The sequence below is a fragment of the Molothrus aeneus genome, chromosome 1 (assembly GCF_037042795.1).
Source record: "Molothrus aeneus isolate 106 chromosome 1, BPBGC_Maene_1.0, whole genome shotgun sequence".
NCBI classification, from domain to species: domain Eukaryota; kingdom Metazoa; phylum Chordata; class Aves; order Passeriformes; family Icteridae; genus Molothrus; species Molothrus aeneus.
In genome coordinates, this window is record NC_089646.1 from 50,302,559 (window position 1) to 50,329,850 (window position 27,292).

The 27,292-nt window shown below is 40.8% G+C and overlaps 1 protein-coding gene and 1 long non-coding RNA gene across 2 annotated transcripts in view; one reads left to right on the forward strand and one right to left on the reverse strand.

The window, feature by feature from the left end:
- The window catches only part of CUL1 (cullin 1), a 52,362-nt gene extending 41,188 nt beyond the window's left edge, over nucleotides 1-11,174 (reverse strand). Inside the window, exon 1 of the mRNA XM_066557092.1 lies at nucleotides 11,062-11,174. The gene's annotated coding sequence lies outside the window, so the exon portion shown is untranslated. The remainder of the gene's footprint in view (nucleotides 1-11,061) is intronic.
- On the forward strand, nucleotides 10,293-25,952 carry LOC136560932 (uncharacterized). Its single transcript, XR_010784220.1, has 3 exons — nucleotides 10,293-10,463; nucleotides 22,893-22,963; nucleotides 25,655-25,952. It is a non-coding gene; the product is annotated as an uncharacterized lncRNA (long non-coding RNA).
- Nucleotides 25,953-27,292: the final 1,340 nt, after the last annotated feature.

Consider the following 27,292-nt stretch of genomic DNA (forward strand, 5'->3'; position numbering starts at 1 on the left):
ACAAAAGGAGGTTACACTTTTGCCAAAACTTTAAAATAGCCTTGAAGGACTTAAACATTACTCCCTCTATTTCATTACATAGGGACACCCATCATGATAGATAAACATGATATGCGAAGAAACACATTGCTTTACAAAATACTGGGCTTGTTTTTATTGATAATCTAATAATAGTCTTTTTTAGATATCCCACCTCTTTGGAAAATAATGTGCAGGCTGGAAGAGGCCTTCAGGAAAATGTGAAAGTTAACCCATCTTTTATCTAAAAAACATAATGGATCCCACCGGCTTTTCAGCATCCCAAGCCATCTGCTGGAGTAAATACCTGATTTTTACATCCCAACACAACACAACTTTCAGCTCTACAGCCCCAAGGCCTGTGCATCACCTGTTGTTCTCCCACAACCCCTTATTTCTAAATTACATACTTCAAGATAGTTTACTTCAGTAATTATAGATAGAATATGAACTCGTCAGCTTCTTGCACAGTAAGAACTCAGAGGTTCAGAGCAAGGTTTCCCAGCTGATGCAAGAGCCCAGATAACACTGTTTTAAAGATGCAATAAAGTGGCACAAGCTCTAGACTTATTTTATCTCCTGTCTAACTTCAAATATGAGGAAAATTTCTTGTGATGTCTAACAGCATGAGTTTAAGTGACCGGAGTTAATCACACTACACCCAAACCCATTTGGGAAGAGAAGCAAGTTTCACTAATAAGCTATGGTGGAACGAATGTCACTAAAAATAAGTTCAAAAACCTTTAGCATTATGAAGTTTCTAAAGTATCTTGACTTCAGCTGATGTGTTAGCATTATGAGCCCTACACTGTAACATTGCTTAGCTGAGCCATGGTCCTCACATATAGCACTCACATTTCTGTCCAGAATTATTTTAGGCCACTAAATATAAAGGCTATGAGCTAGGTAGACCATTTATGCACTTCACATGACACAATTCTTAAAGCAAGACTAGGAACAAGCATAACGTCCTTGGCACTTCACATGCTACAAATGTGTAATTAATCAACATCTGGAGAATTTGCCTATAGCAGACATTTTCACTGTGCCCCAGCAAAATGACACAACTATTGTAAAAAATGGTTATTCTAGAAATCAATACCAGAAGAGAAATACTAGAATTTTTTCTCCCTTTTCAACAAAGATATTTAAGAGACAAATGACAAAAATTACAATGTTCAGTTCCTCTGTATTATTACGAAACACTGAGCTACATGTAGTGTGAAAAGCTTTAGGTCATCTCATTTTCAAGGAAGTTAAATTCAGTTCATTATGAGAAAAAACAGAGATGTATGCATGCACTCATCCCTTCCAAAAGTTGTCTTTGGGTGGTAAAAAATTCCGTACAGCATTAAAAAAAAAAAAAGCAGCAGCAAGTGTGTGTAATTTGGCAGTAAAAAAAGAACAAGTTGTGTAAATTTGGTGTAAATTTTGAGGGGTTAATACTGTACCTCCCTAACGATGACTTCATTTTGGGCTCCAATGTTCTCCCCACGCCCGCTCCTCTGTGTTTTATAGCTCTGATCAATGATATCTAAAGCACTGTAATTAATACACTCCTACATTACTTCATGTGCCAACGATACAGTTGCCAGCTGAACAAATAAAGCCTGGACTGCTCTTCACAGCTAGAAAAACTCTAAAATTCAATTTTATGTTCAAATTCAAACACAATATATGTAAGTAACTTGGAATTGCAGTTTTCATGCTTTTCTTATTTACTTAAATTATCCATTGCTGTCTTCACTAAAAGCCTTTCTAACTCATGTGGTTGGTTTATCTGTATGCCTGAATACAAGGATTTTTCTAAAATATTAACTATTCATCAGAATAAGACCAAGAAACTTGGAGTGTGTCACTTTTTCTCTTTGCCTATTCTTTTACCAGCTCTTTAACATTCTTTATTTCTTCCTCACAGCTTTACCTTTGTCTTCCTCGAACAAACAATTCCAGCAGCTTTTGACAGGTATCTCCCTACAATAATGCCACAGCTAATACAAAAAACCCAAACAACCCACGCCATACTCTAACATATACATGCTGCCTCATGAACAAAGAGTAGACAACTCCAGCCAAAGTAAACTCTGGTCAATATTTAGAATCCCACAAACAACAGGTTTTATGGTTGTTTTACTGCATCAACATCAATTTGGAAAACAGTGCAAGGGACGACACCCTTAAGTACTACATAGGTAAAACACTTCAGGTTTTGGTTGGCCATCTTCAGAGAGAGTTCACTTTGCTGTTGATGAAATAATCCTTATGTAGAAAGTTTGCAGATTGCTCCGAAACCGAATGTCCTTTCTAACCTAAGGTCTTGCATATTCCTGTGTCAAAAACAGGACAGAGACCCTACAGTATTTTTTAACTGAACCTGCAGTTAATGTGCTTCACAGCTTCTTCAAACACTCAGTTTTACATCTTGGAAAAAGGAATGCTGCAGATTAGAAAAAGTACAAAAAGAATCAAGTCAAGATATGGGTGCACTGAAGAGAAGGGAGAAAGTTTTACAGAAGTGTAGTGGGTTTGTGTAGCAGGTTTTGGCAGTGGCAGGGGGGGCTACAGGGGTGACTTCTGTAAGAAGCTGGCTGTAGCTCCCCCCAAGTCCAAGAGAGCCAATGCCAGCCGGCTCCAGGATGGATCTACCATTGGCCAAGGCTGTGCCAACCAGAGATGGCAGTAACATCTCTGTGAGTACATATTGAGAAGGAAAATAAATTATTGCACAGATGTAATTGCACTCAGAGAAGACAGGAATGAGAATATGTGAGAGAAACCGTGCAGACACCAAGGTCAATGGAGGATGAGGCACCAGAGCAGAGGTTGCCCTGCAGCCTGTGAAGACCATGGTGAAACAGCCCTGGCCATGCAGCCCATGGAGGAACACAGGGATGCAGAGACCCACTCACAGACCACAGGGGTGCAAATTTCCACCTGCAGCCCATGGAGGAGACCCATGTCAGAGCAGGTGGATGCCTGAAAGGAGGCTGTGAGCTCATGGGTATCCCATGCTGGAGCAGGTTTCCTAGCAGGACTTATGACCCTGTGAGGGTATCCCATGCTGGAGCAGGCTGTGCCTGAAGGACTGCACCCTGTGGAAAGAGACCCACATCAAAGAAGAGCTGCAGCCCATGGGAAGGCCTGATGCAAGATAAGTTTATGGAGAACTGTCCCCCATGGGAAGATCCCATGTCACAGCAGGAGAAGGACTCTTCTCCCTGAGCGGTGGCAGAAACAGCCTGTGGTGAACTCACCGTATCTCGGCCCCTGCCTCCCTGCGCTGCTGGTGGGGAGGAGGTAGAGCCAAGAAGGACAGAGAGATGGGGGGGAAGGTCTTTTAAAAATTTGTTTTACTTTTCATTAACTTGCTCTGATTTTGATTAATAATAAATTCAATTGATTTGCCCAAGACCAGTCTGTTTTGCCCATGGTAGTAATCAATGAGAGATCTGTCTCTCCTGTCCTTATCTCAACCCATGAGCCTTTCATTGTATTTTTCCTCCTCTGTCTACTTGAGGGGAGTGATGGAGGGGCTTTGGTGGATACCTGGCGAGCAACCAGGGTCAAACAACCACAATAAGATAAAGAGCCTTGAATATTCCCACTTTTCCTCTGGCTTTAATCATATATATGATACAACCTACATAAAACCAAACAAAAAACAAAACAAACAAGAAAGCAAAAGACCAGACAAAGCCCAATGAAACCCAAACAAACATAAATAATGAAGGACAATGCACATGAAGATGCATTTCTTGATTCAGTCAGGAAGATGGAGAAAAGGAAAATGACGGAGGAAAAGCCATGAAAATTGCTAGATACCCAATGTTCCAAGCAGAAGACAGCATAACATACCTTGTTTCCTTAGAAAGGGGGAAAAAAACCCAAAAAACCCCACAAAAAAACCCCAACCAAACACCACCGCAAAAAGCCACAAAAACAAAACAACAGCAGCAAAGAGTTAAATCCAATGCAATTCAGAAAGAAAAAACACAGAAAGGCTGGAAACTCTGAAATACCTTGGGCCAGTTTAGAGACCTTAATGATCCTGCAAGGACAATTCTTACTCATAACTGTTTTCCCAAAAGACCTTACCAGACATCAAAACTTCAACTAAATCCAACTTAATAAGTTAAAACATCATAATCCTACTGATCTCCACCAAGAAAACAGCGTTGGTCTTACAGTCTGCTTCAGACACAGCATAACCTCCACCAGAACATCCAGGTCAAGCCTCTGAACCCTAACACAAATCCCCCAACATTATAACAGAACTCAATGCACCACAACACAGACTTTCACACTGTCCTGTAAAGACACAAACAGGAATTTTCACCTGCAATAATATTTCCACAGTTTTTCCATGCTCTTGGAAGGCAGCAGTTCTTACCAATAACTTTAAAAAAACCATTAACATGTTGCTAACAAGCAAAAACCAATTCTGGCTGGAATCTCTTCCCAACAGCTTGATAATTTTACAACTTCTTCCCTCTTGTTATTTGTGCAAGAGCTCAATTGATCAAGGCAATCCAGTTTGCCACTTCAATTTATAAATAAAGATGACGGTCACACAGATTGATCTTGCGAACAGTCTGGTATTTTCAGATATTTGAATGTACTACAAAAGTACAGCTTAAATACTGAAGAGTTTCCTCCCATAACACCTTCATAGTAATGTTTCATTCTGAAGTGACAAATAATGGATAAATCAAGGACTGTTGCAGTTACTTACATTCATTTCCTGCATGTGACAAAATCACAACCTGTGAAAGCTGCTCCCTCTTTATTTTCTTTTTTTCCTTTTAAATCGTGTTTACATTAAGTGCATGGATTGATCTTGATTCCTACTGTGGTGTAATGCTGCAAACACTGTTGGCAATGAACAGCACACCTCTCATATATTTCACTCCAGATGCCTAAATACAGTCAGCCCAAAAAGAATGAGAACTTTCTCATTAAAATCTAGAAAGGGATTTGTATGTAATTCTTCTGGTTCAACTACGAAGTCTGAATTCTAGCAGCCTTAACTTACAGTAAAGAATTTATACCTAACAAAAAGTTAGTTATGCTTAAATTTAGTACCATTTCAGCAAATTATTTATCAGTTTTGATCTCTAATGACTGCAACAGGCACCCTTGGTATAGAAGTGAAGCAATTTAACTTAATTTTGTAAAAGTTAAAATTGCCACACATCCCTAACACCCACATTTAAATCCTCCTTCTTGTTGATTAAGCTTGCACCATTAAGTTTTAAAGCTAAGCCTGCATTAGAATCTAACAAAATCAATTCAACTACTTAAGGATATAAACTTTTATTTTTATACAACTCCTATTAGTGACAGCATCCTAGCATAGGCACACTTTCAGAAACAACAAAACTTCTTCAAACTTATCTCTGAAAAAAAGAGAGTAAGAGAACAGTCTGTTTTCTTAAAAAAAAAAGCAAACATTCTAAAAAAGCATTTTCAATTGTACAGTGAAAAGTTTATCCTTTGAATACCCAGAAGCAGAGCATTTGCCTGTGAAATTACTACCATGAAAAGCAAGATGAAAAGACTAACAGCGAACAAACGATCAACTATTTCCTAAAATTCTCTTTTTTTCCCTAATTCAGTCCACCAAACTTTAGATAAAACTTTCAAGTGACAGTCTCCACTGCCTGTGAGACTAGAAGAGCTTGCAAATTTACATATGAAATTAAGTTTAAATTACAGAGCAAAACAGGGTGATCTAAGGTCACACCACAGTCTTAGTTCTGAACTCTAATCCACATTAAGTTTTTGTCCAACCTGAAACACAGAGGAACAAAAAGTCAAGTTACATCAAATGCATATTAAAAATACAAGAAGTTTCTGACTTCAGTTATGGCTGAAATAGCCTTACTAATAACCCATATTTTTTAGCTCCCTGCTTCAAATTTAAAAACTTAACTTTTTTTCTACTGTGTTTATTAAGGAATCAAATACATCCAGGTCCCAGTAGCAAAGCCACCAGTCTCCAATAAAATAGGAGATGTGCATGTCTTCAAAAGATAAGTACATTATCAGAGCAGAGTGAGAAGCTCCCTGCACTGCAGAAACTTTCCATCCCCACGATCCTCACCATCCTACATGTAAATCCATTTCTTCTGCTCAGTAACACCAAGCTTGAGACATACAGCAACATAAACTAGAGCAAATCTAATCAAATCCAAAGACAGAGGATAATTTTATATCAACTTTAGTTACTTCTAGTTTAAAGAAAAACAGAAGTCAATGGTATTGAACTGATATTCAAATCTAGTGCATAACTACAAAGATGTCAGAGATTTCTTAATCCTTTATTCTTAGTCCTGCTGTCAAGCAATGACTTGTATTCACTAGACCAAACTAAAGCAGGGAACCTTTTGATTCCAAAACCAGAACAATCCAAAGGGAAGAAAAGGAGATAATATAATTTTTTTTTTCCTTAGATTTTGGAAGAATATCACATTGATGTTATACTGTTTATTCAAGAACTATGAAACAGTTTGGGTTGAAAGGCACCTTTAAACATCCCTAGTAACCACCCCTCTGCCACAGACAAACATCTTGCACTGGATCAGGATGCTCAAAGCCCCATCCAGCCGGGCCTTGAACATTGTCAGAAATGGGGTATCCACAATTCTCTGGTTAACCTGTTCCAATGCCTCATTACCCACCAAAGTAAAGGATTCCTTCCTTATAACCAATTTAAATCTACCCTCTTTCCATTTAAAATTTGTGTCCTTTGTCCTGCCACTACAGGCCTTTGTAGAAAGTCTCTCTCCATCCTTCTCATAATCCCCCTTCTTTACACACTGAATGAAAGCCTCAATAAGGCCACCCTGGAACCTTCTCTTCTCCAGGCTGAACAACCCAACTCTCTCAGCTATAGGAGAGGTGTTCCATCACTGATCACTTCTGTGGCCCTCTCTGGATCTGCTCCAATGACTGCAAGTCTTTCTTGCGCTGGACGCCAGAGAGCTGAATGCAGTGCTCCAGGTAAGAGTCACCAGGGAACAGAACAGAGAGTGAGAATCACCTGCTTCTTTTTACAAGTTCAGGATACTACTGGCAAAGAAAGTAGTGACATTTTGGAGAGAAAGAGACACCAACTCTGGCAAAAATTTACGTATGACTTTACATCCATTCCCTGAAGTGCAAAATGAAATTACTATTTTCCTATTTTCACAATAGCCTTCATTAATTTTTCTAAGGTTCATAGGTAAAGAAGGAGTTGAAAAACACTATATTAAATAAAGTGGAATGTAATCAATGTTTGGTTCAGTTAAAAAATATGTATTTGACTTGTATAATTTATAAGAGGAAAAGCAGCAACAGGAAGAGGTTCTCTCTTGTGACATCAGAGGTTCTGTGGGTAAAGAGAAAACTGACAGAGAACTACCCACTGGGACACAGATTATTTCCTAAAGCAGTGCTCTTTCCAGAAGCTGGGATAACGCAAGGAGTGTTTAAATCTGTGGTTACATTAAAGGCTACAAGTTACAGCACTATAGCAGGGCACATCAGCTCAGAGCAATTTTATTACCAAGTCATTTAGTCATGTCTGTAACAGGTCTGGACTGCAGTGTTGTAGAAACATGAACAGCCAATCTGTTCTTGTTCTAGTAGTTCTTCTACTGAAAAACCTACAACTCTTACAATAAAACAGTAAGTTACTCATGTAGACAAACTCAACATGTCTCTGTAATTTTTCCAATAATTATATTTTCTTACTGAAAATTTTCCTTTATCAAGCAAGGGAAACTCAGTGGTCTCCATGACAAACCAAAAAAATAGCTGTTTAAGTTTGCACGCTGAATAGATTGTAATTTGTAACCAGACCTCTAAATGTTGGTTCCAACAACCACTTCTTACATGGAGGTAAGCTTGAAAAATACAGTTAACTAAAATTTTCCTATTAGTGTACTTTTACCTAAAAAACATGCTAGCACCTAAGTATTTTATTTAAAATGAGATCATGCATTCGTAAAGCAGAGGCAGAACTTCCAAGGCCAAATTTTCCATACTCTTCTTTTTTCCAGGTCTGTGCAGCAGGAAGACTGCACCAAGCTGCAGGCTGCTATGACTGCCTGTGCACATCCTCCTGATATCCCATCCAAGTGGGACATCTGCCCTGTTTTCCTTCTGATGCACAGAGACAGACCCTGCTGGACAGCACAGGAAGTACAACAGCAGAGTTTGTAACACGCTGACCTCTTACTAGGAAATTCCTCCCTTCATGCTCATAATACAAATTTTTGATGTTGAGAGTGGTGTAAGTGCAAGTGGAGCATCTTTAAAGCTGTTTAATTCACTAGAATTTTGTGGGGGTTTTGATTAATTAAAAAAAAAAAATCAAACTTCATGGCAAGAGAGAAGATTCCAGGTATTTACAATCCATGCAACCACTGGCACCTGGGATATGACTCATCATTAAGTTAGGCCCTACTGAAATAATTGTAACTACACAAAACTAGGCACTATCTAAGAACCACAACAGATGAAAAGCAGTACTCTGAGATGTTAACACACAAGTTATAGGATACTTCTTAAGCTGAGTACCTGAGAACTTTCTCTAAGGACTCAGTATTGTTTTCATAATAATACATCTAAAATCCAAGAGCTTGCACCAAGACTACAAATAAGCTAAATCAAAAAAGAGGCACCCCCAAAGCAGTATCCAAATAAGGGTGTGCATTCATTTATCTTAAATGAATTTAGGTTATTTAATTTAAAGCAATGTGATTTTCTCATGTCAATGGTTCCAAGCAACAGGCCCAAGTTTTAATGCCAGTTCAAACCAGCGTACAAGGGAGCAAGGTGGAAGAAGAATCATTTTGCTAAACCACCACCACTATTTTGTCAGCCAAGGAGCAAAACACATATGCCTAATTTAGGTGCCCAAACTAGGACTCTTTTCTACGTGATCCCTGGATAAGCAATGGAAAGTTTCCTCCAGAGATGTTGTTAACGCGAGGCACTGAACTGGGATTCTGAGTTAGGTGTGCAAATTATTCCCGAGATCTAATGTGTTCACCATGCCTCCATGGGGCAAGTGTGCCCAGTGCTTAAACTGCACCTCAAACATGAGGTCATGAGGTGACTGTGAAACGCAACCAAATCTTAAGAACCAAAGCAACCAAGACAGACACAAATTAAGAAGTTGGACAACAAACACTGAAAACAAAAAGCTACGAGGAGATGGAAAAGACTTCTTTCTGGTCAAGTCACCACCAGAAACACAAAGTGCTGATGCCACACAGACACGTAATCATCAACACACAACATTACAGCAGTTCACTGTGAGTAAAAACTACATACTCTGGTACCTGCATAGTATCTTGCTCCTTCCCCAAAGAGGAGGCATCCCAAATACACTCCATATCAACTAATTCACAATATGGTATTACGAACATTATTTAGCCTAATTCAAGCTATGTAGCCACCAGGTATGTCTAGCCCCCATGGACTATTGCTCCCAGTCCTGCCAAAAGGATTTCCAATAGAGAATTTTTTCTCCCTGAGTAGCATCAGGGCATGTGTCTGTATTAGGGCTGAGGTATGTAATTATATATGAACACATATATCAAGGGAAAAGTTGCTGAAGAAGTCAGTAAAAATCAAAACAAAATAAGGTAAAACAAATAATTAATCTCCGCCCTTTCAGTGTTTAACTCTATGCCAGCTGAAACCAGAACACAAGTATTCAGATAACCCAGGGTAAAATTCCTTTCTCCTCAAAGGCATAGCTAGAGGATTTAAATACAAAGTGGGGGAGACAGCATTTGAATCTACAGAGGAAAGGAGTATGGGCAAAGAAAAGAGTATTAGGTGAGATCACAAAGAAGGTTTTAATGACAGGAAAGTAAGATCAGAAGGGAAAAAAAACATGAAGAAGGAAATGGTTACTGGGCAGAAGAAAACTGGAAGGGGAAAGGTAACAGAGGGGTAATGACAGTGCTGGAATATAACTTCAAAAGGAAACAAGAAGGATGGGGAAAGGATTCCAATCAGGGCACACTTAGCTTGCATTGGCAAAGTTACAGGGAAACAAATGAGCTGGTTATTTGAAACAAAAAAATGCAAGACTAGTCATCTGGATAGAGACAATAAGTACACAAACAGACAAACAAAAGGTTATGGGGGCACCTTCTCTGCTAAGGCCACAACAGTAGGTGGCAACAAGGGGAAGCCTGGCGCACACTCCTTGAGAGCAAGAGAAACCTAGAGAAGTTGACCGAGATGAACTATGGCAAAAATCCCCCAGCCACAATGATACTGAGAGCACTAGGGAATGTCTCTAGGTACAACCAAAAAGCTCCTAGACAGACATAAGTATCACTAGGGCTGTGGGGATTGCTGGGATGAACACGGTGAAAGGAAGCAGCACAGGAAAGGACAGGGAGGACAGAGAGCAGGTGAACTCCCCAGAAGAGTGCCCGGTGAGGTTACAGACAAAAGCTCACAGGGAAAAAAAGAGGGCAGAGGCGTGGGAGGAGCAGGGCCTGGGATGGCTGGGGTGGGCAGTCGCGGGGCCGAGGAGGGCACAGCGAGGGCTGCGGGAGGACGGGCCCGAGGTCTGAGAGCCGCCGGGGCGGGACGGAAAGGCTGGGGCAGCCACCGAGGCGCCCTGGCCATGCGGGGGCCGCGGTCACGGGGGAAGGACGGGGACGAAAGGAGGGAGCGGGCAGCCGGGCAGATCCTGCGGGGCCGGGCAGCCAGCGGGGCGCTCCCGCACCCCGGCGGGGGCGAAGCGTTCTGAGTGCGCAGCTCGCGGCCTCCCCGCTCCGGCCCGGCCCGCGGCTCCGGGGCTGGATCCACAAGCGAGCCGGGCAGCCACCACCGCCACCCCCGCGCTCCGGGGCCGGGAGCGCGCTCGGGAGAAGAAAGGCGGGCGGGCCGGCCGGGCCCGACCACCCCTTCCCCCGTTCTCCGCGGCGTGACTCAGTGCCGTGCCCCGCGCCGCCGCCTTCGCGTCCTGCCGGGCCGGGCCGGGCCAGGCCTCGCTGCGACACAACGCCACGGCCTCCCTCCACTCACCAGCATCGCGCGTCCCGCAGAGTCAGGGCCACGTCCGCCCGCCCCTTCCGCCTCCGCCAGGCCCGGATCCGCCGCCGCCGCCGCCTCCCCCCGGCGCGGCCCGGGGATCGCGGAGGCGCCGCCCCTCGCAGCCGCCCCTCGCAGCCGCCCCGCCCCGGCTCACGGCGGGCGGGGAACCGGGGCTGCGGCTGCCCGCGCCGGCAGGGCCCGGTGGGGCTGGGCCTCGGCCTCGGCCTCCGGCGGAGCCTGCCCGCCCGCATGAGCGGCTCGGCGGGAGAGGCCGGCCAGCCGCCATCTCCTTGGCTGCCAGGCCCTGCCCTGCCCGAGGGGTCGTTGCTCCCACCCCTCCCCGAGTTAGTCCAGTGTCTGAAGAGCTGAAGGATGAGGTGAAAGAGTTGGAAGTGATGGTTGATGAAAAACTCAACGTGAGCCGGCAGGTGTGCGCTCGCAAGCCAAAAAGCCAATCGAACTTGGGCTGCATCAAAAGCAGCATTGGGATAGCAGGGCGAGGGAGGTAATTCTGCCCCTCTGCTCTTCTCTGGTGAGACCCCAGCTGGAGTGCGTGTACAGTTCTGGTGTCCCCAACATCAGAATGACATGCAGCTGTTGGAGCAAGCCGAAAGGAAGCCTCGAAGCTGATAAAAGGACTGGAACACCTCTGCCATGAACACAGGCTGAGAAAGCTGCGGCTGTTCAGCCTGGAGGAGAGAAGGTTGTGTGGAGACCTCAGCAACCTTCCAGTTTCTGAAGAATCCTAGAGGGAAGCTGGAGAGGGGCTCTTTGTCAGGAACTGTAGTGATAAGACACAGAGTAATTAGGTACAAATTCAACAAACGGAATTTTAAGTTAGATACTTGGAAGAAGTTCTTTACTGTGAGCGTGGTGAGGTGCTGGAACAAGGGAATAAGTTGTCCAGGGAGGTTGTGGATGCCCCAACCCTGGCAGTGTTTAAGGCAAGGGAAGTGTCCCTGCACATGGCAGGGGATGTTGAGACTAGATGATCTTTAAGGTCCATTCCAAACCCTTAACATTCTATGATTCCATGTGTTTCAGGATGATATTAGACATGGTAAGACTTTCCCCCATCCATAGCTAAGCAACTGCTTCTGCTTCTGTATTTATGAGAAACACAGGTTTCTAAAGTGTCCTGGGCACAGTGAATGGCACCACACCAAGTGTGGGAGCCCAAATGGATGGTACAGCTGTGAGTTAACAGTGTGTCTTTGTCAAGCAAGTGTTAAACCAAACTGTGAAGCTTCTCTGAATTATTCACATCAGGAATCATTGCATCTAAGTGCATGAACATTGCCTTGAAAACTTTGATTAAAGTGTGGCTTTTGTAAGAGCATAGAAATCTTTCTGTAATTGTGAGTTTCAGAGTAGCAGGAAGACTACTTGGAAACAACACTGCAGAGAGAAGAGGGTAGAAATTGAAAGAAAGGAAATGACATTGTTCAGCTGTGAGCTGCTTGGAAGATGTGTGATGGTATTTGGTCTGACTTATTGAGGGATACGGAATTTCATGGACCTGTTTGTAATCTGTAAACAAGTTAAAGCAGAGCTACCTACTAGATAACTTTAATGTATGATAATAAAACATAAACCTCCTAGCAAATTTGCATCTCTTATATGCGGATTGGAAGTGGGGCAGTTATTTTTTCTTACTAAGAGTATGAAATTGATGATACAAAATCATACCAAAATTAGGACATGTTTCAGAAAAGTAGTATTTTGGAGTCAGTTCTGTCTTGTTTATTCCTGAAGACTGGAATTATATTGCTGGAGCAGTGTTGGGAAGAAAAAAACCAAAGTTTGTAAAAGATGTTATAAAAAGTACTTTTCCTTTATACTAGTATCAAGAGTTAAACCTGTGAAATTCAGTAGCTTCATGGGAAAGGAAAGAGAAATGGGGAAGCAATAGGAAGAAACAGAAGATTTCTTTTCTTTGCAAAATACTTCACTTGCATTCTGGTTCTACCTGCTGTTCACCTTTTCTGAAAATTGGCCTTCTCAAAGCTAATGCTCCTTAGTCGTGTTGGTGCTGGAAAAATTATTTCCCTGTATAATAATGCCTTCCCATGGCCCAGCCTACTGAAGTGGACACAAGCAAAGTCAGTGACAAAGCTCTTCCAATGAGACAGTGCTGACTAAGGAGCACTGTCTGAGGAACTGGTTTAATGTGTAGCAGGGACACTGTCTCAGTGGCATCACGACGCTTATATTTTGCTTATGTAGGTGTACTTTGCAAATACCATTCCTGGGCATGACTAAATTTCTGGTTTGCTGACATACGTGAGTTGTAGTAGAGGACAGTTTGTGTGAGTTGGCATCAGCGTGGCTAGTTCTGCATGGTGTGTTCAACACTGGGACAGGGAGGGCAAACAGAATAGTCTGTGGGGGACAGGAACCAAATCCAAAGGATCTGATCTTGAAAAATAAGAACTGATTTTTTGGTCTTGGAAAGTTAGGTTTTGGTGCTGTATTTTACAGCAATTGTCTTTGCAAGAGGTAAAGGCATCATTGTTTTAAAGCCTAAGACAAGAGGACAATAGAGCTATAGATAGCAAGAAAAGTGAAAAAAAAATGACAGGAAAGGAACAAACCTAGGGGAGAAGGAAGACCTGAATTGGCACCATCTTGCACTAAACTGTATTTTCTTTTTTTAGCTTTTGTGATTAACTGCAGTACAAGCCTGAGATTTGACAGTTTGGAGTATCAAAATTTATTTATCTTTTTCCTCAGGGAAAAAAGATCCTGCATTATGATTTGTGCTCACTTTATAGAGGCAAGACACAGTTTTCTGATTTTATTCATGGTACTGGTAGTTGAGTTGACACTGAAAAGGTAGGCCATAAAAAAAGCCTCACTAGACAATTCTGACATGGTGCATAACATGGCTTCTTCGTACATCCATTGAAAGAATTCCAACAGCAGGGTAAGTGATCACAGAGAGCAAAGGGAACTGAATGCAGGGAATTGAATGCCAAAATACCTGTTACCAAGTTACTCATAGCAGGATGGCTCCTGCATTATAAATTGTCCAATAGAATTTATGTACTTTGCGTGAAAGGAGAGAAGTTTCCCCTAGAGACTGAGGCAGCCAGAATTTCAAAGACAGACTTCATGAGAGAAATCCAGTCTCTTTTTTTACTAAAATGAATTTGCGGTGCTGCTGAGAGGGGCCTGTTTTCAAAATAACTTGCAGGTCTTACACTTGTTGCATCAGCAATGAATCAGCATACACTAAGCAAGAAAATTATCCTGACAATGTTTGCTGTCAGTTTAAGTAAGTAGCTTCCTCAGCAAAGAAGAAAAGCCTGAGTCATTGAAAGACACAGAGTTGCAGCGGCTGCTAGTTTATTACTACTGTCAGGAGTCTGGGCTGATTTGGAGGGATACCTTCCCTGCTATCATGTGCAGTGATGATCTGAAAACAGTAATTAATTATATCAGCCCCTCCATGCAGCCAGAAGGACAGGCTTGGTATAGGCAGGGTAGATGACAACCAGATTTGGTAAAGGTTGCATGGCTGTATTGAATATCTCTTGCTTTTTCTGGCAGATTTGTTTTCCTTGGTGTTTTGGTAAAGAATGTTTGGCTGAGCTCCTAAGTGATGGTTCCCCATTTAAATGCTTCATTCCTGGTTTTGAGTTGAGCCCAGTGTACTCCCTAGCTCTGAGAGCCTCTGTTTTTGAGGTAGTGAGAGGCTGCAGGCATGTTTTTCCTCTTACTGTTTCTTGGGAGGGTTGCAAGCTAAGATACAGGAAATAAAAAAAAACATGTTTGTGAAGGGGATATATAGTTCTGTACAGTATGTGAGCATACTACCATTTCTTCAGCTTTTTTGTTGAGTAGAAAATTTAAGTTTCAGGATTTTCCATGATTGCTTGTAAATCAGTCTTGGGCTCAGTCTGTCATGCACATTTGTATAAAGTAACTGAGAAGAGCTATCTTCTGTGCTTCCAAATTCAAAGTTGCCCAAAAGAATCTGTGAATGACAGATGATATTCCACTGCTCTGCTGCTTCTTGTGCTGCGAACCTTTGTGGGAAGGTGGAAATCATTTTGCAGAGATCAAATTGTTCTTCACAAAGGCCAGTTCCTGCATGTGTCAGACAGGTAGTGCCAGGCTCCTATATTGAATAAAAAGGCAGCCTAGGAGAGTTAACAAACATGGTAACCTTTGGTTAATCTGCTCCTTTTATAAGCAAAGGTCAATGTTTTTATTGTCAAGCACTCTGGCTGTATCACCAGCAGGAACAATACAATGTGTGTACAACTGTGTGTATAGAGGGCACATGACCAGCTCTCCTCAAGCCTTTGGTTTTTTCTCTTCTCTGACATGTTGTCTGTCACCTGGATGATTGATTTTTTTAGAGGTTTGCAGCAGTCTGAATTCCAGCATTAGAGCAGAGAAGAGAAACAGAGGAAAGAAAAGTTGAGTTAGAAGAGAGCTACAACCATATTTCGCTCCCATGAGCATTTTGGCCTAATCACTTCCAACAGTTCTGACCTCAAATTGGGATGTGGAGATATTACGCAGAATAGGATCACAAGAAGTGAAGCATCATTGCCCATTCAGAACAAAGAATATTAATGTCTCTTTGGGTAAAAAATGAGCAAATAATCACCTTGTTGTCAACTTTAGGATATTTAAATTCCAAAATGGAGAGTATTTGTTCATACATCTAAAGGCACACATGTGCTCTGGGAATTCATATTAGAAAGATGGTGGCAGTTTTTTTGGTTGGTTGGTTAGGTTTTTGTTGTTTTGTTTTGTTTTGTTTTTTTCTTTGCAGTAATTTCTAGACTACAAGCTTTCAATCAAAAATGGTGTCCTACTAATGCCTCTGCTATCTACTGTGGCAAATAATGCACTGATCCACTGCCTTTTCTTTTTCCATCCTCTCCTTCATTGAGCTGAAGATTTCTTTTGGGCCTGAGATCCAAGACTTGGCATTGGTTTAACTCGTTAAAGCTCTTTCTTTATAGGAGTTTTTACAGACAGAAAGACAACCTGGGTTACGCTTCTCTTTTTTTCTTTTTTAAAATTTGAGTAGCAGCTAATCTGCTGCTAATGTAGCAGAACTCTGTTTCATTGATCTTTAGTAAAGCTAATATTCCTTTTGTTTGTTTTCTGTAGTTATTTGATATTTTGTGATGAACAGGCAGCTGTTTACAGACACAGCATGTGTAATGAAGGAAATTGATGTTCTGTATGAACATTTTTCATAGAGGAACACTGCTCTTTGGGCTTAACTTGTTTCTCACTATAATTTTACCTGAGGGAGGGAGAACAAGGAAGAGCAGTGTCACCGGAGCAAGCCAGACCTCGGCTTTTCACATTCAGCATATTCAAAACAAGAGTTTATCCTTACTGCATTCTTCCTCAGGCTGAAACTTCAGACCTTCCAAGGCCCACTTTCCTTGGTTTGAGCCCACTGAGATGCTTCACAGGACACATTCTCTTGTAGGGTATTTAGATTCTCTCTGATCAGCATTGGGTCTAACCTCTATACACAGAATTCCTAAAAAAAGGAAGGTCTAGTAAAGAGTATGGCAGAAGATTTTTCGTAGTGTATTTAAATACTGACAAGCTTCTGATTTTTCCTTCAGTGCCATGATACTTCAGAGTTTATGTGCTTAAACCTTATGGTTTAGGTCTTGTTGAGGTTTTTAGTAAGAAAATAGGTGGAGGAAATATTTGTATGCTAACTTCTCACTAGCTTGACAGGTAAACCTAGTGACTTGTAATATATTAAATATGTGGGTACAAATTGCAAGAGGGGAAATTTGAGTGAGGTATTAGAAAAAGGTTTTTTACTTTGAGGGTGGTGAGGTGCTGGTTGCCTAGGGAGGTTGTACATGTCCCAATCCTGGCAGTGTTCAAGGCCAGGCTGGATAAGCCCTGGAGCAACCTGGTCTAGTGGGAAGTGTCCCTGCCTATGGCAACGGGGTTGGAAGGAGATGGTCTTTAAGCTTCCTTCCAATCCCTTAACATTCTTATTCTAAAACAATCTCTAAGAGAAGGATTTGTAGTAAGTTAATGTGTTATCTGTACATGTGCATGGCATCAGTGCATGACATCAATGTAAGATTAATGTTGGCAGGAATGGTAAGAAGACAGGTGGTTTTTGTGGTCAGGAAATCAGATGATACCTGAAAAGCTGTCTGAAATGTAGCCTTTGCCACAGAAATCTCTGCAAGTCCCTGCTTTTGGTATTTGTGTTATGGGTCTGTGGGTACCTATGACAGTGACAGGAGCTCCAGCACCTCCTGGGGTTCTGCAGGCTTAGAAAATTGCTCTTTCCATGAAAAGACCCTTGCTGTGGGACTGACAGTGAGGCTTACGAAGAGACACATCAGCCAGTGCCAGAGGACACCAGTCCTTCACCTGGCACTGCAAAAACTCAGCAGTGCTGCCCTTTACTGAACATGTAATGTATTTCTCTAACACAGAGATTTCAGTCCTTTGCTTATTTTCCCCCATGCCCTGGCTCTTCTCCCAGCTAGGGGGGTTACTATTTCTTGAGCCTTTACTTCTAGGGTTGACCCTTTTCTTTCAGTACCAATTCAGGACCTCCCAGGGATTGGAAACCAGCTGCTCCTTCATGGTTTCTGTTTCCTGCTTTTGCTTATGAACAGCTCTTGCAAGAGCTGCTGCTGCAGCTTCTTCCAGCTTTGCCTGGCTGCAAAGCTCTGCTGTCTCTGATCCTCAGCACAGGCCCTCCTTGGCAGTGCTGCTGGAGTGTGAGGTTTGTTTGCACTAACTCAGGAGCTCACGGGAGGCATAGATACAGGCATAGGTGTAGATGTGGGAGTGTGTGCCCGCATCTTTTCTTCTTGGTTGTTTCTAAGAGATCATTATGCTTGTTTTGTACCAGGAGTGGGCAGAGGCAGTAGCATTTTCTGCTGCTGTTTTCAATGTGAATAATGGTGTTTTGCCTAAAAGAACAGTTTGTTCAGACAGACACAAGTGTTTCCTCATTTCAGATAGGAATCCATCTGTCTTCAGTAGCTTACACCATCTCCAATGACACACTGGGTGGCTTTCCCTTTTCCCCCATAGACCACTCAAGAAATAAACCTTATGGAGGAGAGACCAACAGTCCTTATGCATTCCAAGGGTGTGAACAAACTTCCTGGGGTGATATGTTCTCAAAGTCACAATTTCTATCCTCTATACAGGACCCTTTCCTTCAGTGATATTTATCTGAGGTGTTTTAAACTGATCTGCACAACTGAGTTGGTTATTTGTTTTCCTTGAGTGTTGCAGGGAAAACCTTTTCAGTCCACATGACTTAAAGCAAATTGGGATCTGAGTGCTTTACTGATCTGTCAACAACATGAAATTAAGCTGCAATCAGTGAAGTGTTGCATTTGAGATCAGCAGTAGTAATACAACAGGTAAACTCCCAAACTAGACATATACTCATGTTAATGAGCACCAGAAGATTCCTAAACCCCTTCTGTAACAAAAGCAGAAGAGATTTCTGAAGTGCTCCAAGCCTTTCCATAGGAAAGGTGTGGATTGTGTAATGCCCTAGTGAGAACTCATTTATACCCATGGTATAAATTCCTTTCTTTACATAGTCTGGATCTCCAGATGAATTTACAGGGATGCCTTGCAGCTGTACACAATGCATGGCATTGTGGATGGACAGGGATGGCCTCCTGACCACAGGGACTTGGTCTCTAGACTTTAAAGGTTCAGTAAAGTCAAAACCTTGAATTAATTTGCTTTATTGAGGTAGTATATTTGGACTAAATGTCCAAAAATAGTTTGTGTGATTCTTGTCTACATCACACAGATTTTAGTGATTTGCCTAATGAGAACTGCCAAAATGCCTTAAATGTGCCTATCTTAGAAGTCTGAGAAAAACCTGATGAATCTTTATAGCTTGGAGACCCATTCTGCTGGCTAATAGCAACTATCTTCACATCATTGCAAGAAAAAAAGTGGTAGGCTTAAACTCAGTACAGCAAGTAATGTTTTACCCTTGTTTTTTTTCAGAGTGAAGTACACAAAACCCAGATAGTAATAGATGATGTACATTTTTTCTTAAAATGGTAAATTACAGGTCAATTTTGGAGGAATTAAAATTGCTGTTGCAAAATAAACCAAGTACCTTGTGTTGTTTATGACTAATGCTCTTAGTTATTTGTCATGATGTTTGCTTTTTAAATTCAACAGTATACAGAGGATTTTGTGCATATCATTGCCAAATTAGCTCACTTCTCTGGATAATAAATGCTCTTATCTCTTTGCTAAACAAAAGACTACATAAAATGAATAATAGTAGTATTAGTATGGGACAAATCTAGTGCTCCAAAAAGCCATTGTAAGTACACTTGAGCAATAATTACAGGCAACAAAGCCTCCACTCCTTGAAATTTATCATAGAAATTGTGATAGCACTAGACTTGACTAAAATCTGGGACAGTTTAGAATGCCATCTACTTAGAGTCATTACCAAAACACATCTACCCCTGTTAGAAATAAATACACAAAAATAGCCCCAAAAGCTGAAAATGTGCTCATTTTCCTCTGTTTTTGTATTTTGGTTTCTGGAAACAAGGTATTCCACATAATAACAATAATAATAATTATTATTATTATTATGACTGCACCTATCTGTATGAGCCTCATGGACTTCAGTTATACAAAATAGCAAGACAACAAAACAAAATGCTTTGTCAAGAGCTACATGTAGTGTTTGGGCTCAGGTGCTGTATCCAGGGTAAGTGTTATGCCACTACACACACCCCTCGGCACTATGCAGATCAGTTTTTAATTCATGTTAGCTTTATTTTTTTCTGCTGAGGACACAAAATAGCATAAATGTTGACCTTTTAACACAAGCTTGGCAATATGCTTGGGAAGGATTACTTATCTTTAAAATCATGGCAATTTTGTTACATCAGAGTGTGAGACTGATGGTCAGAAAGTACACTACCCCCACCTCTGCACCAGTTAAGGCTATCAGTCAAGATCACGCTATGTCAGTAAGGAAAATAATGGTAAATAATACCAGTGATTCCCAAGGCAACTAATCCCTGGGGGACAACATATGAAAACATTTGGAAATAATTCTAATGACATCAAAGTCAGTAAATCATGCAGGTGCTTTGTACACCCTCATAGTACACACAGTTGACAAGCTGTAGAGTTATAGGCCGAACACACACCAGCTGCTGGACTGCAGACATTTTTCCTCTGTTCTTACAGTAAATATGATACTGATCCTTTTGTTTCCATTCTGTGTAAGAAGACTTTATAAGCTGGGACTAATAATTACCAAGATGCTCTAGACAGCACGTGCCGGGCTTGCTGCTCGGGGTTTGTTTTTTTTTGTTTCCATGTTCAAGAAATGTGTCCAATGGATTTTCTAAAAATATTTACCATGCTTTAGAACACATAAGTGAATAAAATGTTAAGTGTGACTAAGTTTTTCATGTGAATAATTTTGGTTTTGCCAAATATTTAATATCAATGTTATTGGTCAATCTCTGGTAGTAGCTAATGCAAGCATGGCAGCTGGTGTAAACGTGTTTGAGATGCTAAATATCACTCCTCTTTGACACAAACATGAACAACTTTCCATTTAATTTGAAACATCCCAAATACCAATTGCTTACTGTTGGAAAAGCAACCAAGATTTATTTCAGTAGCAGAAGACTACCATTGCCAATAGGCTCTACTATTACAGAAATCTCCACAACAACTATTGCTGTTCATATGAAGTACACACAGAGAGATTTTTAATTGTGAATCTATGTTCTTGCACCTTATTTTATTGAAGTATTGTTAGTTATTGATCTGGTTTTCAAAATATTCAGAAGCTAGCACTTAGCAGAACTATTAGTTAATACTTGTTAAACTAATCTCTAGTGAGCCAAAAATTTTCATTTGCTCAGTAAGTGACTCAAGTGATCCCTGTCATTAAAGCCTCCATTACTTTGGAACTGTGATCTGTTCTCACTTTACTTCTGATTAAACAAACAGTAAATTATCCTAACTTAATAAAGTGATTCATATATCAGTTGTTTTTTTTTTCAAAGCAATACTGATCTCCCTTATAAAAATAATGTAAAGTCAAGCGTCCCCTATTTTGTAATGACCCCTCAATTTTTATGGATTTAAGGAGCACTATGACAGTGTTATTACTGTAACTGTCTTATATTAGCCTCATTCCTCCTTGTTAAGATTTTGAGAATTTACTTAAAGGTAGGAGTTACAGACCTCTACAGATCTTCCTCTATTAAGTTTGGGCAGGCATTTTTGCAAAGCATTACAAATTACTTAGAGATGCTTGAGTCCTGGCTGCTTCACACTTCTGAGGCTGGTCAGAAGGCTTGTGTGATCTTCTTCAAGGACATGTGGTGGCTGTTGTTTTTGTTTGCTGTCCCTGACATTTCTACCCTCCAAAATTCCAGGCATCAACAATCACTCTCATTAAATTCTTGCTAAATAAAAGCTGCAAATGCAGCAATGGGAGGAGATGATGGGTAGGTGCTGAGCTCTGGCTGCAGCACAAAGCACAGTCCCTGTGTGCCATTAGGCAGTGAGTAATCTGCATATCCTTGGGGGCACGTGGTGAAGAATCGGGACTCCCTCCCTCTCTGTTACTCCCCGTGTGCTGGTTATTAGGATATTTTCATCAAAGAGGTCATTAATGGGCCAGTGTTGCTCTATTGGAACTCAGTGGTGCCCAGAATAAGATGGTGCATATGCTTCCAAAGATAGTGGATTGGTTGAGGGGGAGGAGGAGGAAAGGAACCTTTCAATAATGGTATCTTAACAGGCATAGTTTCTATTTCAGTATAGCTAGAGGGGTTTGAAATGCCCTACTTTTAAGCTGGAAGTATATTGTATAGCATAGAACAACTCTTCATAGCTGGATTAGGTATATTGCCTTATATTTGTGCAGCCAAACAGCATAGAGATTGACTTTTAGAGGTGCTGAGGAAATGTAAGTTTCTATGCCTGCTGTTGGTTTTCAGCACTGAAGGAGCTTTATAGAAGTGCCAAACAATTACGGCTCCAAGTTTGAAAATGTGATCCTTTATAAAAAAGCACAGAAACTTAGCAAGATTATTCCATGACTTCATAAGCATAGTCCTTGGTTGCAGTGTGCTTCATATAGCTGTTGTGCCTTTTCAGCTCTGAGTATTGCTAGTGGAAAGTGCAAAATTCTATGAAGCAAGTTTTTATAGCAGCTCATGATGGATTGAAAAGACTTCATTTCTCTTAGGGGTGTGAGCCAGAGAAAAACTGATCAGTGAAAGAGTTGAATACATAGTGCTAGTTGCAGGTGCAGTCTGAATTTCTGCAGTATACATATAAAATACCAAAAGTATTTACAGAAATATTGCCTAACAGAAAGCAATCAGCTGGTCTGATTGAAGCCATCAACATACCAGAATAAACCAACAGCAGGAATGTCACAGCAACTAAAAAAGCATGTTAACATTGCTGTTTAATTTATAAGATCCTGACAAGAGAGAATCTAAGAATCATTCAGTCATAATTTTGTGCAATTCTCTTCAAAGTGCATCCATGTTGTAGGGAGGTACTATTTTTGTAAGAAACTGCAAGAGGCACTGAAATTTTAAGATCCTGTTTTTCACGTCTAAAGATGAAGGCAAGTACACAGGGAGATTTCCCAAATCACATGGGTTCCAAGCCCCTCATGCATTAAAAGAAAAGTTAGGCATGGACATGGTGTTAAAAATACTACCTGAATTATGATTTGCAAGTTGAAATAGATCAATTCCTTTTCAAAAGCCTGCAGGAACTGATTCCCTTCCTCTCATTTCTTTCTTTACTAGCTCTACAGAATTTGCTCTGGGGAAAAAAAATAGAGAAACCTTCAGTACTGAAAGCATTTGAAGAAAATATGGTGAGTCAGAGGAAAAATGTATTGCAACCATTGGTGAGTGATGTACTGGTACATGGAGGCAGCATAGAGAATGGGACATATTGAAGTAACACAGAATTGTCCCTTTGCCTGAATTGTAACATGCTCCCAGCTGGACAGAGATGGGCAGGGAGCTGGTATTTAACATCACAGGCCTTTCAGTACCTCATACACCACCAGGAGCTGTTCACTGCCTCTGTGTTTAATCAAAGCAAAAGCAAATATTTATGAACTGAAACACCACAACCTGTGCAGAGATTACTAGATGCAGGAATGTATTTCAGCAAGGACTCAGCTACTTTGTGAATTGAGGTTGTTCTCCATTTTATAGCTGTCAATGAACTGGGCAAGTTTTTAACCTCTGTTCTAACCAGTGATTGCTGAGAATTTTAGGTAAAAAAGTACCAGTGAAAGCCGAGTGTGGTTGCAGTACAGGAGAGACAGGCACCTTACCTTCATGCTGCTAAAGTAATGTAAATCCCACCTACCCTGCCCAACAATGGAGGTGCTCGAGCCCTGCTATTGTCCTACCCTGTTCTAGCTCTGTGAAATGGCATCAAAGCCAGGAATAGGAAGGGCAGTTCCTCACCAGAACAGGACAGATATTGCTGGCTGTGAAGCCAGCCCATTTTTTGTTTTCATGGGCAATTTTAAGCCTTCTTCCCTTCGTTGTGAACTCTGTCTCTTGTGCTGGGTCTAGCACAGTCAGACAAGAAAACATCTGTACTTGCCCAGGGAAATGAAATGCCCAGGAAACTAAATATGCCCAGGGAAGAAATTTGTTTGAGACAGAAGAAGATGAAAAATTATAATCTTATCTCAGAAAAATACTGTTCCTGCATTAATATTATATTGAATATTAACATTAAAACTATATAGTAATATTATTGCATTAATAAGGTCAAGTTTCTGCATTTTTAAGAACATGTTTAAAAGTTATTGAATTATTGTTGCACAGTAATCACAGAATCTGCTGCAATTACTTTATAATATTGTAACATTCATAGGTACTGAACAGTGAGGATTTTATCTCTGAAAAGCTGAGGAGTCCCAAAGCCATTACAGCTAAACTGTGTAGTAATCATGACTTTTTAAATAAGGGCCGATGTCCTTCTTTGTAACTTTCTCAGTCTTTGCATTTCTATCATTAAAAAAGCAATATAAGTCACCACAAATATTTTCTTTTTCCCTTCTCTCCATTTTTTTGGTCTTTCTTTACTAATCTTTCTATTTCATGACCTCATTTTTTTTCTATTTAAATCCTAAATGTTTTAATAGGCTATGTGACATTTCTGTTAAAAAGCAAAGAAAAGCAAATCAAAACAACAAAATTAGTTCTGGACATTTGTCCTTGATTTTCTGGATATTTTTCATTTCTGAACTTTTCTTCTTTGGTATTTTGTTGCTCTTATGAAATTTGAAATTAACCTTTTGCATTTTGCTCATTCATATTTATCTTTTCCAGTTATCAGTGTCTTTCTTTTTACTGCCTCTTTAGTCTTCCTAACTTGTTTAACTCTGTCTTCTGTCTGGTTTACCTTTGAGAATCATGAATGATAATACTCAGAACACAACAGAAAATGTTCAGGTTGACTTCAAAGACTGAAAGTCAATCCTTGGAACATGAAAAAGAGAAGATATCATTGGTGTGAAGGATAGGCTCAGGGGACAGTTTCAATTGATCAGAAAATCCTTGATCTTGGAGAACCACAAACAGAAGATTAGCAATATACAAATTTAATGGATGTGTTTATTAATGCCTTTGGTGAATCAGGTTAATACCCATAGCTCCATTCTACAATTAAACACAGACAAGAAATATCCTATTCCTGGTCCTAAACTTGATATTCATCTAGGCTTTATATGCTTATATAACATTTCCCAAGGGCAAATTTCATCAAAACAGAGAACAAGGTTTACAAAGATGAATTTCTAATTGTGCTGAGATGTATCTCAATTTAGTAACCTAAAAGAAAAACAGCAGCCTGATTATCAGAATTATTGAGTACCCATAGTTTTTGCATGGTTTATATGCAGCAACTAAACTCAGTGGCTCTGGCAAACAGACCAACTTTATTAGAGTATCTAAAGTCAGGCCACTGGTTTTGAAACATTTACCTGCAGGAGGTTGGTACAAGTAGCATAGAAAACCTGGGAGAGCCATCATTCAGATCTCGGGTTTCCAGATGTCAACTCTGTTCATTAATCATGGGTCATCCTTGGGTTTTTTAAATATACATAGTGCAATGGTACTATGGTAGTCTTACAAAATACAACAGGCAAATAATTTTTTTTGTGGCATGCCCAAGTTTTCATAGAGTGTCTCTGTCATAAGCTCTGCTTCATCTTGCATTCCTGCAAATGTATCATTACAGAAGCTAGAGTAACATACCTGGCAGAGGCCTATAAGGATGTGGCTGGGTCTGTTTACAGGTTGCCTCCATATCATCTGAAAACTGGATTAAGTCTATGCATACACAATAACCTCTTTTGGCAGTGCCTATAGCTGGCATCAATAACTCCCTCAAATTCCTTCCCAGATCTCAAAAACATGGTGAAAAGACCACAAGTATTTATGAAAGGCAGAAATGAGATCTGGAGAAGCGGGGTGGTTAGTTTGTGCTGCAGCCAAAAGCAGATGCTGAACCTGCTTGTCCTCCTGTTTCTGGGCAGGTCTTTGGCCATGGTGCCTGATCTCAGCAGGATGACTGCCTGGATGAGTGGCAGCAGCAGGAAAGAGGCCAGTATGGAAGCAGGAAAGCTCAGTCACCTTTGATGTTACAGCCTCAGGAGAAGAGGTGTTGCATTTCTGGGGTTCAGCAGGGACCTGTGTGAAGCCTACCTAAGGAAAAGGAGGGAGAGAGGCAGCAGAGGTTGTATCCTTGCTGTTCAACAATGGCATGTCCACTAGCAGCTGTGGAGTGGAAAGGAGGAGCTGACCCAACCTGAGCTGATTAAGCTGTTCAGGGGGATTGAGACTGCAGGAGGTGAGACTGAAAAAAATGCTAACATGTCAAAATAGCATCCTCTTAATTTTAACTGGCTTTCTAATCAGATTTGCTGTAGAACAGAAAGAACACATTCGCTGCTTGGGATTACCTTAAATCAATTAAAATAATGCTTAGAAAATACTACAGAAGATGCTTAAAGAAATTGAATTTTTCACCTGCAAGATTCCTGTCTGTTTTTATCTTTTACAGTGATTTCTGCATTGTGATTTAGAAATGGAAAATTATGGATTTGATGTGATTCAGATATGGAAAATTATTAGCATAAGTTATATATGGTCCCCCAGCAATGAAGATAAAACTAATGGCTCTTCTGGGGTGCTTGTTTTTATTAGCAGGAGTATTTTGTAATAACCAAAGCATCCTGAGCAGGGCAGATGCTGGGGATGCTATCATACCTACGTAACATGGGACAGACTATGTCTGTGATCTGATTGCCACTCTAAGCCTTGGCTTAGGCCATGATTTAGATGTTGTGGGTTTGGTTTTGCTCCCCCCATCTGGAATGTTGCAAATAGAAATAAAATTAATCTTATAAATCCAAATAAAGCTAACATAGAAATACTGAGGTCCTAAAGATATTATATATATGTACATTTCATAATCTTTCATGAAAATTTTTGTCTCCACAAGGACATGCTCCAGCTCACCAGGAAGGTCACAGCTGGCTTCTTCAAGAAGAAGATTGGTTTGTTCTTGGCTGTTTCCTCATAGATGTCAACATTTCAATAAACTCATGTTTAAAAGATTTGCAGACAAAATTTTTTCTTCCCCCCTGCCCTTTCCTCCCCTGCCCAGCTGCTGCTTTCACTTCACAGCAGACATGGTGCTATGTCCCCATTTGGAAATGGGAAGTAAAATGACCATTTTAAAGAGGTGAAACAACCCACATACTAGACTGTCTCCAAACCTCTGTGCCCCACAGTGGTACCTGAGACATTGACAGTGTCAGCTTTTTCAGCTGCTTGGTGTTTCTAGGTCAAGTCTGGCTCAGCAGAAGAGATTGCACCCGTGGTGCAATGGTGATCTATGACAGGCAATAACCTGGTATGCATATCTGTTTTAATAGATCTGGAAAGCTCCTCAAGTGAAAGAGCTCAGGGAGAGGGAAGATATTCCAGATTTTTTTTTAAAAATGGTTCTCATTCTTGAGGTTTTGCTATATCTAACACTGACCTTTTCAGTTCCCCAATTCTAATGGCATATGTTGTAACCACCTATGAATCTGATCCTAAGGAAGAAGACAAAAGGAAAAAACACTCATAAAACGGAGAACAAATTAATGCCTAAACAGTTTAAATAA